The sequence below is a fragment of the Bactrocera latifrons genome, unplaced genomic scaffold, assembly GCF_001853355.1.
Source record: "Bactrocera latifrons isolate USDA-ARS-PBARC rearing strain unplaced genomic scaffold, ASM185335v1 scaffold_74, whole genome shotgun sequence".
NCBI classification, from domain to species: Eukaryota; Metazoa; Arthropoda; class Insecta; order Diptera; family Tephritidae; genus Bactrocera; species Bactrocera latifrons.
This window is the reverse complement of record NW_017537423.1, coordinates 768,979-788,075: the sequence shown is the minus strand read 5'-3', so window position 1 is coordinate 788,075 and position 19,097 is coordinate 768,979. Positions and strand designations below refer to the sequence as shown.

General features: G+C 34.5%; 1 protein-coding gene across 1 annotated transcript in view; it reads left to right on the top strand.

Annotated features, from left to right (window-relative positions):
- LOC108976255 (calcitonin gene-related peptide type 1 receptor) overlaps nucleotides 1–19,097 on the top strand; it is a gene marked incomplete in the record, with an annotated part of 342,301 nt that overhangs the window by 269,787 nt on the left and 53,417 nt on the right. Inside the window, 1 exon segment of the mRNA XM_018945214.1 lies at nucleotides 7,455–7,494.

Sequence of the window (19,097 nt, the reverse complement as noted above, 5' to 3'; positions counted from 1 at the left end):
CTTCTACTGCAAAACAAATATATTCATATATATTATATCTGAGCATAATTTTGAGCGCTGTGAACCGCTGAAATGTACTTTTAGGCGCTTAAGAGTTGAAAAAAAAATCCATTATTTTCTTATTATTTTATTATTATTATTATTTTCTTATTTATACAACCAAAAATTTATTTTAATAAATTTTGCATACTTTTGGGCAAAGCATGTCAGATATTGATTTCCCGAATTCTTTTAATTGCCAAATTTATCGTACTTAGTACTAAAATCACGTGACAAACGGAAGTTAAAATTTTGGAAAAAAATTTAGTACAAAGTTTGTATTTGACTTTTTAGTACGAAAAAAAAATTGTTCTACTAGTAAGGTCGTAAGAGAAAGTATTTTAATACTAAACTAACGTTTAAAATTAATTACAAATTTATTCTAATTTTAGCTCTAAAATATTTTTAGAAAATATTAATGACCAAAAATTTACGGATTAAATTTTGGTACTGAATTTTGTGCACATATTTTACTTTATATTTTAGTACTAGTTAGTATATAATTTTTACTTAAAATTTTAGTATTAAAATCGCGTAAGAAACGCAAGTTAAAATTTTATAAAAAAAATTTGTTCAAAATTTTAAAACTCAGAAAATTTAGTATGTTCACAAATTTACGACGTAGACAATAATTTTGTACTAAAACTGTTTCACAAATCTTTTACTTTAGATTTGAGTACTTTGTGCAATATATAATATTTGCTTAAAGTTGTAGGACTAAAATAGCAAGAGAAAATGTATGAGTATGAGAAACTATTTTAGTGTACTAAAAGGCTTACGCTTAAAATTTATTATAATATTTATTTATTTATTACAAATTTATTATAGTTTTAGTACTAAAATTTTTACGGCTAAGATTTTACGCATTACATTTTAGTACTAAATTTATTACACGCGTTTCGCGTTATATTTTAGTACTAATTTAGTATAGAATTTCCACTTTAAGTTTGAGAAAACTTTTTAGCACTAACTGGCTACTGTTTAACATTTAGTTAAAGTTTTTTTATTTATTTACTAAAAGATTAACGCTTAAAATTCATTACAAATTTTATTTACTTATTTCAATTTTATTATAATTTTAGTACAACATTTTTTTAGAAAATATTTTTGACCAAGAATGTACGGTTTAAATTTTAGTACTAAATTTAGTACACTTGTTTCACTATATATTTTAGTACTAATTTAATATATAATCTCGGCTTCAAATTTTAGTACTAAAAACGTATGAGAAACTTATTTAGTACTAAATGGGTAAACACTGCCCCAGATTTAGTAACAAATGTACTATACAAATTTTAGTACTGAAATTCAGTAGTTTTTTCGCATGCATTTTAGTACTAAAATTTTCTTGTTGATTTTTTATGAAAATTAAATTTAAAAGAAATTTTTATGACCAATAATTAACACCAACGATTACATTTTAGTACTAAACTGTTTTCGGAAAAATTACGCTGTACAAAAAACGTTAAACTGAGAATGGAAATTTATAAATATTTATCAGCACGACGCTTTAATCTGACACTAAGCATACAGCAAATAGTTAGCAGAGCACGTCATAATGGCTTACTAACAAAATATAAAAGCAACCATGAATATATCAAGTACTTCAACATCACAACTACACACATAAGCATTATCCCACACTTAAATGGCACAGAATTTTGTTTAACATAGAGCATAACAGATGCAGGCTAGAGCCAGCAGCTGAATAGGTGTCGGGGTGTGGCGGCCGAAAGAAGGCGTGTGTGGCGCAGTGATGAAGAGATAAGCAGGCATTTCATTAGCTAATTAGGAGCTCATTACAGGCAGTGCGTGGCAAATAAATGCAACACATATGAATTGGAGCCAGCGGCAGAAGGAGCTGGCTGCTGCACAAACAATAAGCCGCCATCAATTGCACACGCCGCGCCAACTAGAAGCTAAACAGCTGCAAGAATGACTGCTGGCTAACAAAGGGATTAGAACACCTCACAAATTCCTTGCGCTCAGCATGCAATGGCTTTCGCAGAATTAGTAAACATGACGCGCCAATGGCTGACAGCGGCGAAGGCGCGTAATATGCGGCACGAAAACATACAATAGCAACAAAGCGATTGGTAGTAAGCTGACAAATAAGCGGCAATGCGCGACAGCTAAAAAAAAAGTGAAAATGCAATGGCCGTGGGTACCCTGCACTGTCGCACTTCGCGCTGCCGTTGCAGCTGCTGCCTGTGGCTGCTGCACGCAACGCGAAATCCATTTAACAAATTGGATTGCCATTATCTTATTGTTGTTAGCGCGCACTGCAAAGATGGCTACGGCGTGGACGTAGGCGAAGACGCCGGCGCTTGCCTGGTGGGCCATTGTTATCCTTTTTGCTGGCCAAATCCAAACAAGCAGTCAGCTAGGCAAACAATCTGCGCTGTGTAAGTCGAGGCGAGTGTATGTGTGTGTGTGTGTGTGTGTGGCCACCGTTATCCTTGTGTAAACTGCTATAGTAACGCGCGCACGCTTCGTGTCCTTTTTTGCTGTTGTTTGCCCCTTCGCATTGTCTATAGTCGCTAGCGTTGTTGTTGTTGTGATCCGTACTGGCTGCAGTCAATTTGTGCGCTACATTGCGGTACGCAGTCAATGGCGTAGTGAGCTTCGCCACGTTCCTTTGCTTCATTTCCTTCGACGTTTTGGGTCGAAATTGAAAATCTCTTGTGCGAAATTGACTTGAGTAGTTTGTGCGGCAGGCGCTCACTCTGGCACCGCTCGTTTGTTGCTATTGTTGTGCTGCACACTTTCTTCTGCTGTTGTTTGTTGTGGTTGTTGTACGTTTGCGGTTCATAGCCAGTTTTTGCAGTTTCGGCTTGTGGCTTTTCCATGCCTCAATCACACAAATTGCATGTGAATTGTGTTTTTCCGTCTCCTTCTTCTTCTTTGCACATATTCTTTAGCATGCAACATGGGGCAAGTTGTTGTTCTTATTTGTTCTAAATCTACGTCTGCTGTGGCTACTGTGGTTGCAATTGCTGTTGCTGCCATTATTGTTGGTGCTAGCTAATTATTACTTTCCCGAAACTGCTTGTTGATTTTCGCCCAGTTGCTAGTTTTCTCTAGAGCTTCAATCAACAGTTTTGTGTGTTTCTGTCAAAATCAGAGAGAATAAATCAAAATTTCGAATCTTCGGAGCTATTCAGTGTGAGTAAGCGTCAAAATTGTAGCAGGAGTTACACCTAAAACATATAGATGGGAAAAAGAAATGAAGTTCTTTTTAGTACACATTTTTAATCACAAATAACATAAATTTCAACTGATTATCTGAAGTTCACCTAAACTAATTTTTAAGCAGAGTAATAAGTTTGCAATGAAGTAAAAAATCCACAAAATTTTTGCAAACTTTTTTTTTATTACATTTATAAAAATTGTGTACTAAATTTTGGTGAAAATTTTTAAGCATATTTCGAGAATAAATTTCCAGTAATGGTCTGGAGTTTATATTAATTTTGTTTTGAATGATAAAATATGAATGCATTCAACTAAAAAATCAGTGAGTTTTTTTCATTTTTGAAATATTTTAGTACTAAATTTTCACAACTTCACAAAAACTAAAAATCTCCTAAGATAATTTTTACGCGCTATAATTAATATGCATTGAGCACAAAAATCGAAATAATTTAAAAAACAAAAATAAAATAAAATTATTATAAAAAATGTTGGTACATTTAAAAACAAATGAAGTAAAAATTTTTGCAACAAAATTATTTTTGCTCCAAATTTTTTGTTAAACAATTGCCTAATATTTGCTATCATAAAGCCTAGTATTTGGAGGATGGAGTCATGTGTAGAAGTTTACGCAAGTGAGGAAAGTTTTCTGATCGCCATTCACTTGAGAGTGGCCAGAAACGATTATTTTACATATGACTCAAGCAGCTCACGACTTCCGGTCCTTGACCAAGTATCCTCTGGGTAGCATAGGAACATCCCTTTGAAGGCGAACTAAAGTGAGAAGGCGAAACACGTAAAAAAACTACCCCAATGACAACGCAAAGCCTAGTATTTGCACATATATTTTTAGTACATATTTTTGGTATATTTCGGAAAATTAGTACGAAAAAATATGGCATGCGTTTAAACAACTATGTTTATTAGATTTTTAGTACACACTTTAAGAAACAAATTTTTGTAGAAGCAAGCAGAATTTTTGATAGATATTTTTATTACTTAATTTTAGTCAACACTTCTCGAAAAAAATTATTAGTAATTATTGCCTTTTTATACATATATACAATTTTGCCAAAAAATTTTAGTACACATTTTTAGCACATAATTTTAGTATACTTCCAAAAAAAAAAATATTACTAAAAAATGCCTGTGTTCTAAACAACTGTGTTAATTACATTCTTAGTACGCACTTTAAGAAAATTTAAAAAAAATTGTTATTTTTTTTGTTAGATATTTTTAGTACATTTTTAGTACTTAATTTCAGCACATGCATTAAAAAACAAGTAAACATTGCATTTTTAACAAATATTTTCTATGTAATTTTACAAAAAAAAATTAGTAAAAGAATTGCATGTTTTAAATAATCTTAACTAATATTTCTGATTTTGGAATGTATTTCTTTGAAGCAAGTAAAGCTTAAAATAGGTTTTTCTATTTAGAAAACTTCTTTTCATACAAAAAGCATTTAGTTGAACTTGTGAAACAGTATATTATATAACTTTACATATTGAACGTATAGCATATGAAAATGAGACTATAATTTTTTATTATATGTAAGTAAAGCTAAAACTCACTTACTCTCTTCAGAAAATTTACAAGACATTAACTTTTTTTTATTATATTTACATTTATGCATATTTATACATACATATATATTATAGATTTATATTATATATGAGAAACTATTTTCAATTATTTTTGTTTCATTATTTTGGTAAAATTAATAAATTCGTAGTATGCAATTGCAAATCTAAGTTAAACTATGAGGCCTTAGTTCTTCTTCAAAATATAGATTTTGCATTTTGCAACGAAATATGTGTGCATTTATTTTACTTAGCCTACATTTAGGCGCCTTACGAACTTGTTTGTGTAACTGCCAATCTCAGCTTCATTTACGCACACATTTCCAATGCCACTATTATTACCGTAATTTGCATGCAGAGTTGTAATCAATTTACAAACGGCCCACAACAACTGATTAATCAGCAAATGCATTTTGCACCGTACTGTACGCACGAACCGAAGCTTGTGAAGGTGTAGAAACGCGTGCTAATAATAATGACACAATTTGTTGCGTTGACTGATGGGGTTATAACAGGTGGCTAACTGTAGAGATGAGCAGTGGAGAGTTAGTCGGTTATTTGGAAGTGTGGTAGTTTATTTCAGGATTTTTTATTTTTTATACTAAAATTCGTCGGGATAACTTTTCTACATACGCAATTAATGAATGCGTTAAGCTTAACCAACATATAGTTAATACGCTACAACTTTATTGAAATGTTTGATGCATACTTTTCTGCGTAAACACAAATAAAAATATTGCATTTACTCAAAAGTGATTTTAATTAGTTTCATTCATTAAAATTACCCAAAAATTTATAACGTTTTCATATTGAAATAAATATCACGCGTTTTAATATAATGCGCCTAAAAATAGACTTTACCTTGGCATTGCCATACACAAGCATATACGCTTGTACTGTCTGTAGCTTGCCATTCCACAGGTTTGCCGTTCACATTGCGCTGTTGAGAGCGCATTTTGCGCAGGTACGCCAAAAAGTATGCAAAAAAAATGTTTGTACGATTATATATCACCAGCAATGCTTAACTTTGACCATTAGCAGCTAGCGTGCATAGCGCACACACACATTTGCAGTCTCATTACCACGCCAAAGTAGCGCTGCCGCTAATTAGCACCGCAAAGTATGCTTTAAAATAGAAACTTTAGCTTATAACGCATTTCCATGCATGGCGCGTACTTTAAGCAACTTGCAGACGTGATTTTTCCACTCATACACTAGTGTTGTTGTGTTCATAAAAATTCATAAAAAAGCACAACAACATTATTAGTAGCCGGTGGTTTAATTTCATGGCTAGCATACTTGCAGGCGTTTTTGCGTTATTATGTTGTTTTCACTTTTCTGTTTTGGTTGCATACCGCCGGTTGCTGGTAATTTTATTTCATTAACTCATTGCAATAAAATTGGCGTGCAAAGTGCAGCGCCATTATTGTTCGTAAAAATATGATCTTAATTAGTACGTTCCGTATTTGTATCAGGCAATAATGCTCGAGTTTGAAGAAATGTGCCAGAAAAAGTTTAAAATGCTTGTTGATTATTTTATATACAGAAATGTTATTAGAAAAAATGTTGCAAAAGCAAAATGAAGTTGGAATACGACATGCTCTTGTGGTGTTTCACAAGTTCAACGGTGGCTAAAGAGCACAAATGAACTTGTGAAACGCGTAAAAGTATTGCGTACAAAATATTTAATAAATTGAAGTTCGGCGAAGTTCGTACGTAAATATATTACGTAGAAACATCTAAATTTTTTATATCTAAGCTCCTCTTTAGTGCCACTTGATTACACTAATTACTACTATATGTCCAAATCCACAAACTTTTGGTTTCAATAAATCAATTGCATACAACTTCTGATCAACCATCATAAATATGAGGTTGTATCGCCAATGAAAGCTTGAATTAAAGAGTATTAAGGAGTCCTTATAGCTCTGGAAGTTGAATCTCTTGAAACATCTTAAACTATATTTTCCTTTACTTTAACAAATAAATTTCAAATAAATGTACGTTTGAACACCAACATTATTAGCTGTTTGTAGGTAAATAAGTGTTTCTGGTAAGTATGTGTGACGGAATCGCTTAGGGATGCTTTAATCAAAGTGCATGGTGACATTAGTAAATTTTTTAGAAACAATATATTTAGCTAAACTTGTGGAATACCACTTCGTTTTGCCTTATTTAATCTTATAATTACTGATTTCTGAATTTAATAATAATAAGTTAGGAACTTTAAAGTGGTAAAACAGTGAGGCTTTGCTTACAATGTTTTCTTATAACTGAACTTTTGGCACACAAAAATACTTAAGCAAAAATCTATAGTTTCTTATTTAAATTTTTGTTTTATACTTTAGAGTAAATATGAATCAATATATAATATATATATATATTACTTTAGTATATAATATATATATATATCTTATATATAAATTTTATATATTTTAAAGGCTCTTAAGGAGTTGGCGCATTTCATAAACATTTTTTAAGCTTACAAAATTTATAAAAACATCTACTAATTCGAAAAAAGTTAGCAGTAGTGGAGCTAAATAAATAAGATTTACCTTTTAACTCCATAAATTCCGTCTAATATACTTTGTTGCTTACGCCAATGTAAATTATAACGTAACAACTGTTTTCTTCTCTTTTCAGCGCTGCAGCAACGTCAGTATAATTGAATTCTTCAAAAATGGTGAGTCTGAACTTCTKAGCTTATTATTATTATAATTATTTTAAAAATTGTGGTATTAGTTGGCTTATGCATTGAGATGTACAAACTTGCATCTTACCCCAGAAATTATCATAATTGCTTTTTCTAGCTTGCAGTTCAGTTATAATCATGTAAATCTAATATACTAATGTTCCCGAAAATGAAGCTTACACTTATTTTTCAATTGCCACACAAGTCAAGTCTTCTTGTAATTAAGTGATGAATGTTTTCCTAAAAAGTTTCGCAAGAATGAGAGTACCTAATAATTATTTTGGTGGAAATTTTACTAGTGTTTCATGAGTTCAACTATGCTAATATATGATATGTGATGATGTTCTTTCTAATTGCCTATTCCTGGTTTACTCAGTTCACCTTTCTTTACTTATTTCGATCTTTCTGCAGTTTTTTACTTTTCTACTGTAAAAATTTTAGTGGTGTTTCACAAGTTCAGCTATGCTATATGTTTATCTAAAGCCATGAAATTGCTTCTCATTGCTCACTCCTTTTTTTTTTTTACTTATTTTAATGTGCTTGAAATAATTAATTTTCCTACAAAACTTTACCAAGCAGTTACTTTAGTGAAATTGTGGTTTTTCACAAGTTCATCTGTGCTAACATTCGTACTTAAAGCTTCTAATTGTTCCCTTCTTTTACTTATTTTAAAGCAAATGCTTAAAAAAGAAGAAATTGCATGGCAAAATAAATCATCAAAGCCAGTTTACATGGGAAAAACTTACTGATTTGGGGAGCTTGAAGAGAGAGTATTGAAGAGAAAACATTTTCATTTTCAATTTTAAACTTAAAAACAAAGAAAAATCAGCAGTCCAACGTGTTGTTCGCAAAGTCAGCCGCTTTTCTCTATAATGTCCGCTCGACAGCAGCTTTGACACTAATGTCATTGAAATAGTTCCCATATACACAAAGTTAAATGCTTTGCGCACCAAAAAGTACAAAGTTAAGAATATAAAATTATAACAAAAGGAGAAGTTAGAAAATGAATTCAGTGCCGAGTGGAAACTGCAAAAACTGAAATAACATTACTACAATGCAGTAAAACATGGAAGTTCTTCGTTGCTTCCCAAGTCTGTTGTTCGTGAAATAAAAACCAAAGCGCGCGTATAAAAAAGACTGAAGCCATAAATTATGCTATGCGTTTTGTTGGCAATAAAAAGCCATTAGCAATTTGGCAACCCCCAGCATGTAAGTTACATGCAAAGTACAACCGCCAAGCAGAACATATACATGTATATGTAATAAAATGAAAAATAAAATTTAAAGCGCCTTAAAGCCTAGCAAGCTAATATTAAATTATGTTTGTGTGACAAGCAACACCCAAGCAAGGAAATCCACCATGCTTAAGTCGCCTCCTTGCGCTGTATACACTGAAATATAAATTATTTGCAAACTGTTGCATACTGCGCGGCGCTATGGGTTGCTGTTATTTTATATTTGCGTTGCTTGTGTCTCAAAAGCTTATAGTTTCGCTTAGGCTTGCCTACGGTCGTGTGCTTGTGTGCTTATTTGCCTTATCACTTACTCCCTTAAACAAATGTGATACGTCATTGGGAAGATGAATGATATTCTGTCAAATATTGTCACTAAATAGACGCACACACACACGTTAATGAGGGTGAGAATTTTACTTTCTGCTGACACAGTTTTCTTATTCAATATTATTTAATCATGTTGTTGTTAACTCGTCTAATACTCTTAAGAAGAAGAAATATTTAATCATAAAGTTTTCATAAGGGTTGGCAGATATTTAAAATTTAAAAAAAATCAGTTCAAAAATATTTCAAAATAAAAGATTTGGCAAAATTTAAAATTTTGGGAAGAAATTCAATAAAAACTTCAAATCTTTTGGAGAAGCGAATAAATTTTTTAAATTTTTTTATAAAACCTTAACAAAATTAAAAAAAAAATTGTAAAATTCGAAAAACTGTATCAATTTTTAACATTTTAAAAGTTTAAAATTAAGAAAAAAAAACTTATGAGAATATTTATTTTTATATTTTTCTCGTTGAGCACTCATTACTACTTACTAATTTTCACCTATGAAATTACCTATAGGCTATCACTTTCCAATACTTCCACCTGATGCGCCTCAAAATACACTATAAACGCACAAAAGTAAACAAAAAAAAGTAATTTATTTTAAAGAAGAATCGGTTTAGGCTGTTTTTCCCCATATAACCCCAAAGCGAGAGAGTGATTTAGAGAGAAAGAGCAACAGAGAGTGCAAACGTTGGTTGACACTTACTAGCGCAAAGCTACTGAGAGTCATGGCAAAGAGAGAGAGCGAGAGAGAGAGAAAGGGCATTGTCACGCCAAAACTGAACTTCGAATTTTCGAATTTGAAACAGTAAGCGTCCTTTCATCAACAATTCAAGCAAGCTGACTACACTCACTCATACCTCAACGCTTGTGATGGTCATATTGAACTGCCCACTCACCATTCTACCTGCCACTATTCTACCCTCCTCTTTGAATTACCCATTTCCCATTAAAGTTGCGTTGCCACACCAACCTCTGCATCCACCCGCCAGGCGGCAACTATTTCACACGCTGTTGACAATCTATTGAACCCCAGCTGCCGCCATAGTAACCTCCACCACCTCCACCACCCACACCAACCACCAGCAATGCTCACCTGCTGCAGCAACTTTACAACACACCAATAACTACAATAATAATAAATGCATGCACAACAACAACAGCCTTGAAGCCTACGAACCAACCAATCATGTGACAAGAAGACGACTAAAGCCAACTGGGCCCGGATTCGCTGGGCACGCTACGATCTATTTTGCCCACCGAAGGTCAGTACAGTGCAGCGGGCGGCAAGGGGCTAAGGCGATGTTGAGGCCGACATGTAAATTCTGTAGATAAATAACAACAAGTAGAGCAACAACAATGCGTCAATCGCACTAATAACTAAAACAAATGCAGCTGCAAGCACAATTGCAGCGACGTCGACGTCGACAGCGGCAGCGGCATTGATGAGGACGCCGCTGTCCGCCAACAAAAAAGCAACTGAAATATTGCATTTGGACTGTACTTGGCTGATTGCCCTGGAAACCAAGCATTTACAGCTGCAAGTTGCGCTGCAGCTCAGCTGCTACCTTGTCACGCTCCACCCTGACACCTTGATCGCTGTATCGCTTAGCTGTTGGATTTCCACATGTATTTGTCGCTAATATTTTTTCTCTTATTTTACCTGTAGCTTGGAAATTTTCACAGCAATTTTGGTTTATCTCTTATATGAGCCACACATGCTACAGCTACATACCTCCTGTGGGGCTAGGACCGCTGTGAGATTGCGTTTTCAAATGTATTCTCCTCTTGAGTAAAATAATTAGTATAAAGTTGGCGGGAAACTGTGATTTTCCGAAGCTATCGTTCGGCAAATGCTTATTCACTGCTCTAGTATTACTGAATCCATCGAAGTATGTGTTACCTCGGGATTTTTCAAAGTAATTGTTTACCCTCGAAACAAAGAGAGTTTATTAACATTTTTCACATCGAGACATCTTTTTCAAACTACGTTCCTGCAATCAAATAAACACCACTTGAGTGTCTAAGCTCCCGCGAGCTGTACAAAGATTACACTCCTTCTCGAATGACATTCAGAAAAAATGGCAACAATCAATTAAGTCGCAGGTCTTTCTAAAGATGAAGTCCATTTTCAAAAGATCGTGTCAAAATTTCATTTCGTGATAGATAAACAGGAACAAAATGCTAGTTTTCTTTTGACAGCCGTTGACTTCGTCCATCAGTGTCGGCTTTTTCTGAAGGATGATGCTTAGATAAGAAAAGATAGGAGGCTGGATGTACGAATATTCGAATCCTTGCTCTTCAAAAGTGAAATAATAAGTTCTTCCTCTTACCAAGTGAACACCGATGTGGCAATGACCACTTAGATCCTCTAAAACTAGGAAAGGCAAGCCATTCAGAAAATAAAGAGCTCACTAGACCTCCTGCGATCCACTTTTTGCGAGAGCGCCAGAACTAATGTCAGTCTATAGCTGGCCCAGTTCTCAGGAAGCACAGCTGTCCAGTAGTGGATCATATGAAGAGAGCAGAGCTTCGACTCGGTTCATTTTTTTTTTTTTTTTTTGTTTGTTTTGTTTTGCTATTAACAAACTCTCGTATATTAGGTTTGTCCCTAGTCATATGAAGATTCATCTTTACGAACTACTCAACCACTTCTGCTTCGATTTTATATTATTATATTAAGTTGTCCACACAAGAACACCTAGAAGGAAATGTCGGAGACAAGGATTGAACAGTTTGACGATATGAGTCCATTTAACCTAATCCGTATGTATGTATATACATATGTCAGCTAGTCCCACAGCTTTTGAGTTATCGAGTTGAACGTTTGTACATGTACTTTCGTTAGCAAGAAGCTACATATATGTCGGAACCGTCTTCGTACTTAGGATTGAAAGACATATTATTTCGAACATATATTATATTGAATATATCACAGTTGAAATATTTTATTAGCGAAACCCTATTGTTACGCAATAATAGTTTCCCTATAACACTAATAAATATCACAAATCATCTTTTAAATAGCTTTACCGCCACAAACCAAAGCAGTTTTGGCCCCCACAGCCTGTTACGGCTTTTTGTAAGCTCTTAATATCTTATATGATATATATTACGGTTGAAACAACACTCATTGCTATTATTATTGTTTTGTTAGTATATTATATGCTTGCATGTTCATTTGTGCGACAATTTTAAATTTGCCTTTTATGGCACTTGACACACTTCTGCCCACTTTGTCGTTAATTTCAAGTGTATGCCCCTTTTTTTCTGCTAGTGGTTTATTTTTTTTTTTATTTTATATTTTTTGTTCTACTTTTCTACTACTATTTTTTAGTAGTATTATTTCTCCTACTATTTTTTCTATTACAATTTTGCACTTTGCATGCATTTTCTGCTATTATTTGTTTGCTACTAATTTTTAAATTTTTTTTTTCTCCTACAATTTCATTTTTGCGCTTTGCATGCATTTGCACATTTTTCTGCTTCCCTTTGTTGTTATTTTATACAACTAAATGCTTTCATTAAAGCCGCTTTCTGTCGAGTGCGAGAGGTTTTGTGTGCGCCACGGCGTATGAGTGATTCAGTGGCATATTATTTATTAAGCTAAAAGCGGCGTTTATTTAAAAAGTTTAACACTTGATGACTGTTGTGTTTGAATAATGGGAATTAACATGTTTTTGGGAAAAATTTATATTCATATTTTTTATATACATTTTAATAAAAAGGCATAAAAAAACTGAAACTTAAAAACATTAATTGGTAGATGCGTTTGGCTGGCTTCAACATTWACTATTTGTACCTTTGCTTTTATATTGTAAAAAAAATATATTGCATAAAAATTTATTAAGTTTTAAAATTTAAATACTCTGTAAAATACCTTTTCTATTAAAATCCGGCAATAAAAGTACGTAATAAATAAATTACATTTAACAAATTTAATTTTAAAAAATATATATGTATATTAATTAATTTTGATTGCGAAAGTTTTTTTTACCTTTTTTCATGCTGAAATTGTTGCCAAAGGATTGTTTATGTATTTTCTTTGAATACAAATATTTGTTACGTAAAAATATATATCATATCATATGTACATATGTATATATTTTTCGTATTTTTTTTATAATACTTTTACTTAAAGAAAAATACTTCATTTAATTAATTCATGTTTTTTTGCATTCAGAATAAAATTTGAGTAAATTTCTTTGAATGAAATCTTGACCAACAAATTTTTTGTATTTAGTTTTTTATTTAAGTATTTACAGTTATTAATTAAATTTGAAATATTTATGTGCAAGCATTGAATAAAATTGAATACAATATTGTTTCCAATTTCTAAAGCACAACTTAGTTGAAATGTTAAAATTTAAGCGAAATATTTCAAAAAAAAATTAAAACTCTAAAAAATAAAATATAAATGCAAATAGTTTCATATATATATATCTAGCCAATAATATATTTGCCTAAACAACCTGATCAAGCTAAACAAACACGCCGAAATTTCTTAATTTAATATAAGCGCCTAAATGTAGGCAACATTTCCTAATAGGCATTTGCACAGTTAGGCTAGTAATACCGCCTTTTATTCTATGCCACTCACTTATCTATAAAACCAAACATAATTCCTAGCGGCTAAATGATTGCATACTTCTCAGCGTCAAGGTAGGAACAGGCAGCGCCTACAGAAATATATAGTAATAATATATGAACTTTAAAATTTTGTTAATTTTGTCAACAGATTTTATAAAACTTGTTGTGTAATAGCTCTTTCTATTTTTCTTAATAATTCTTGTACCATTCCGTTATCGATGCAAGCCTTAAATTAATGTAAGGATATGGGTTCCAAGAAAGTTCAAAAAAAAAGAAATGCCAACACTCTGTAGCAAGGCTGTAGTTCCTTCTTTAACGTTATCGTTTTATGCGTAACTTGTGCGGTCCGCTTATATCAAAATATTGCCATTTTTTTTGCCATTTTTCCGTTAGAGACATTATTCCATCAGTGTAAAACTTTTCTGGTTTCTCGGCGAAAAACTGTTTCAATTAATTTTCACAGGCTTCACTTGAAGCCAACTTTACTCGATTAAGGGAGTTCTGCATTGACCGAAACAAATAGTAGACCGATGGTGCAAAATCAGGGCTATATGTTTCATGTGGTACCCAATAATATTCTTTTTGCACCCAACCTTTTTTAAATGGTTCAAAACCGTAAGTTTGGAAAGGCTTTCTGACACCGTTGATGCCAAACCCATCAATAGACGGCCAACTCCTCAACTTCAATCTACTTGAATCCAGGTCACCTAACTTTAAAACATACTCTGCAGCATTTCGAGCCCTTATTTCTTCCACTCACACTCTCCCCCTGCGATTACTCGCCTCTACTGAGGCACTGCCTTGTAATTTATTACACTTTTATTGCATCACATAATATTTTATAACCTCAACTCGAGCAAGCAATACACCAATATATATACCACATACATATGCGAGGTTAAATGTCTGTGTCACATTGCTTGAGATGGTTAGGCCGCAGGGCGGGCAGTAAGACAGTGAGCGACACTTTGAATGCTAAATCGGGGAAAGGGGCAGCGCGAACCGCAAATCGTTTGTGATGTGTTGTGCCGCATCTGTCTCAAAAAAGTAGGGTAGGGACATGTACAACAACCACACACAGTGTCATGTAAACATAAGAATAACAAAAACAATGTCAAAACACACACATACAAACACAACTTTGCATCCACACAAACGAACAAGCAGCAATGGGACACAAAGGTTTTAAGACACGAAAGTACATGGCAAGCGCCACAAGCGAATCAAGCTGCTTGCGAGTCAAGCCAAGTCAAGTGTGGCAAAGGGCGCCACATTGCGCGTTTCGCTGCAGCGAGCAATGAAAAAGGCGAAGCGTGCACGAACGGCTGCCTTTTCTTCGAGTTGTACGTGTGCTGATGTGGCTGTAGGAGCGCATGTTGGTGCGGATGTAGGAGGTGGGGGTGTGTCTACATACGCCACATGGTGTCATGTTGCCGCTGCCACCAAACAAGCGCGCCACTCACACAAAATGCTTAGATAAACAACGCGAAATGGCTTTGCATTGTCTGCCTGCCGCCGTCGTGAAAGCCATTTTCAACCACTTGTTGGGCGCATAAACGCCGTGAAAATGAAGGAAGATAGTGTAAAGGATGTGTGGAGGGCAAGTTGTTCGACAAAAAAGCTAGTGTAATGAATGAAGCGAAAAAAAATTAACTGAGGCACACTAGGTCAACAGTAGCATTATGGTTCGGAGGTGACTGAAAGGGGCAGGTGAGAGAGAATGAAAGCAGATCGCGGAAAGCTTGGCAAAGTGAACTCGTTCTTGAAATTAATCCAACTCATATCTACTTGTCTTTAAACTTAAGTTCTTAAGTTAGTCTTGAAGTCTATATTTAACTCACCATTTCAAGCAGAGGAGTAGGTATATGCGGCATTTCCCACAAGGTGTTGTTGCAAACCTTATTTGCCAGAGATCAGTCGCTGAAGTCGCATAAATTCGCTTTTCGTCAGCTTCTTACAATCAGTGATAAACAAGGAATGCCTGACGAGCCTTCCGACGGTCATTGGGTATCGAGGAACTGCATTCATCGAGGTGCTTTTATTTTAAAAACTACTAAGTCGAGCTCTGTTTGAGTTGAAGCCACATGGAACACTATTAAAGATCTATGAAGCCATTGATTCCGCAAATCTAATTTTAAGTATAAACCCCCGAAAAGGTCTATCTTTGGGACGACACAATATGCAATAGGTCTTCAGATCGTCATATCTAGAATATTCGAAATCGCTGATAGGATAAAAAGTGACTTCCTAACCAGACCTCATGTAGTCATTGAAATTGAAGCTCAAGACTGCATTTATGGTTGCTCTTATTAGTCAAAAGCCAGCGGCGTCTTTGAGTCAAGACCAGATGCAATCTTTTTACCAATATATGCATGAGTCGCTGTAAAAAAACTAAGCTCCAACTCGTCCTGAATGCTAGGTTTTGCGATCATTTTGTGTCCATCTTAAAGCCAACGCTTGCAGAGTTCCCACAGTCAGTGCTTCAAAGATATACCTTCTTTACGATATATACATATGTAACTAATACGGATATCCTAATCAGTATATAGGAGTAGGAAGCAAAGGTTTGGGCACCAAAGGGTCAGACATCCTGGCTCATATGATATGGAAAGTTGACCATTTCGGTCTAATGTTTTCTGCCACAATAAGGAAACTCCTTCTTCTAGTTAATGCTCGGAATCTGTTTATTTGTTGAAACCGCCGATATCGAACCACTATAGCATATTGCTGTCCTACAAAGTGACTGATCCAAATCAAGTGCTTGTGTAGAAAACTTTTTTCTTTGACAAAATATCTTCACGAAATTCACGATTATTGTTTCAGGCAGCTCTATAATCCCCGAACATATTTTTCATATCGGATTACTATAGCATATAGCTGTCATATAAACTGATCTTAAGACCAAGTCCTTGTAGTGAAAACTCGTTTGTTTAGCAAGATATCTTTATGAAATTTGGCACAGCCTATTGTCCCAGGCAGCTCTATAATCTCACAACATATTTTTCATATCGGATTACTATAGCATATAGCTGTCATATAAACTGATCGATAAATCTCAAGTTCTTCTATGGAAAGCTTTTTTATTCGACAAAACACCCTATCGAAATTTGGCAAAGATTATTGCCCAATAGAACTCTATAATCTCCAAAAAATTGTTTCAGATCAATTATATAGCTGCCATACAAACAGGCGCATCAAAATCAAGATAATGCACTTATACCCTTTATGCTATAATAAATGCATCTGTGAAGGATATTATAGCTTCTAAATAGCTTTGGTTAAAATCTTTCTTGTTTCCGCCTGCAAAGCTTTCCGTCTGCTGTATAGAATTCACTTTCATAGCAGTAGCATGCATCTTGCAATATTTGTCCTTCGAGAAAAATCAGACCCTAAACGGTATTTCTCGCTTTACGCTTTATTTTCTCTGCTTCATTCTAGACTTAATATTATACTTTCGTTTTTATTTACGTTTCCCTTGCCTTTGACAGCCATTTGAGCGAAATTTAATTCCCACGCACCGGTGCGTATGAGTAACACATTTCAATTTCAATGCCGTGACGGTGTGCAACAAAGTGCGTATATTGAATAAAGTAAACGCGTTGACACAAGTCAAACACAAGGCACAAGTGCAGCGTACACACAAGCACATTGTATGTAGTGTGTGGCGGAAGGGAAGGACGGGCCGTAATCGCACAGGGGGTGAGGTGAGCTGAGCCGTGGCAGACAGTCATGCAACCGGAAAAACTTACTCGCTTTTGTGTGTTTGTTGCACTTTATTATGCCTGTCGCAGTACGTGGCAACTATGTAGAATAGCATGCAACAACAACAATATTAATAAAAAGAAATGTGTAAAAAACACAGGCAACATAAACAAAGTTGACATACAAAGCGGATAGCGGCAAGCGTGGAAGAATTAGAGCGAATAGGCGCGCAAAGAGCGTGAGACTGAGTGGGGTGGCAAGCAAGTTGCAATGATTTGAGGCCAGGAAATAGCACTTAGCGCGCAAACATCACGCAAAGCGTTAGCGAAGTGTAATTGCAGGCAACAGGCGGTGAGCTGCTAGGCGCATGTGGCGTGTGGCAAGTGGCATGGAGTGATGGCAGAGCTAAGAACGCAACGGTGGAGTTAAATAGAAAGTCAAAAGCAGCGCAAACGCAACTAAACTTGTTGCAAGCTGAAATGCGCGTCAGCATTTGTGTATGCGTGTGTGTACGTAAGAATGTTGCACATATATATGTGCGTGTTTGCGCCTGACAGGCAACAAGCATTGCACAAATCAAGAGAAAACATTTGAAAAACTTGTGGAAATTAAAAGACAAAAGATACAGCACCAACAAAAACAACAACAACAACCAACTTGTAATAACAGCAAAGCATGCAACAACAAGCTTATTTTAACTGCAAATGCGCGCAAAAAATCACAAAAAGAGCAACAGCGCGCTGAAGTTGCATGCCACACACACAAAGTTGCAAGAAAATACCAATTCATGTTGCATGAAAAGCTGCCACTGATGTTTAGCTGGCGCACGCCAATCGCCACTGCGCGACTTTAACTAATGCCAGCTGTGCCCCCGCTGTCCCAGCGCTTGCTCACTTCGCCATTAACGCTCATTTCCCAGCTACTCGTGTACTCGCCTGCCAGCAGAAATTAATCCAATCTGTTTTTTCCGTTGTTACTGCAATTATTTGTTGTTTTTGTTGCGCTGCTAAGCAATCTGAAAAGTTTAAATGAAATAATAAAATAAACGTCAAGTTTTTATGCCACTTTCTCCGTGTTGCATGCACTACTTCTTTGACGGTCGTGCGCTCACCAGCTAAGCGGGTTGTTCGGGGTGGGTGGTGGAGTGTAGAGAGGCCGTGCGGTAATTTATGCAGCATTTTGGGGTAATGTTGGCAACTAAGATTTCAAATTGTCATTGCTTATTTCGCTGTTCGCTCTCAAAAATTTATCTGAGCACACACTGGTGGCGAAATATGTTACACAACTGTAGATTTCTGATGCTACTGACAGATGCCTGTTAACGAGGCATTGAGAAATCATCGCTTAATGTTTTTATATAGTTTGAAGTTAAAAACTTTTTTATAGAAAAAAATTGAAATTTGGAAACTAAGATTTTTAAAAAATGGCGATTTAAAAAATGTAAAAGTTTTTGTAAGTCTTTTTGTAGTATACTACACTTTAAAATAATTTTCTTCATAAAAGTTAATAAAAAATTTCGAAATTAAAAATTTTTTCGAAATATTTCTTTAAAAAAATTTGAAAGTTGTGCGGTCGACTATAACCGTAATAAACTTCATATCCATTGGAATTACAAAAAGATTACAAACTTATATTTTGAAAAAGAAAATTTATTTTTTGCAAAATTATTAATAGTTTTTAATAAATGTGATAATTTTTAATGAACTTATTGATAATTTATTAAATATTTAATTTCTTGT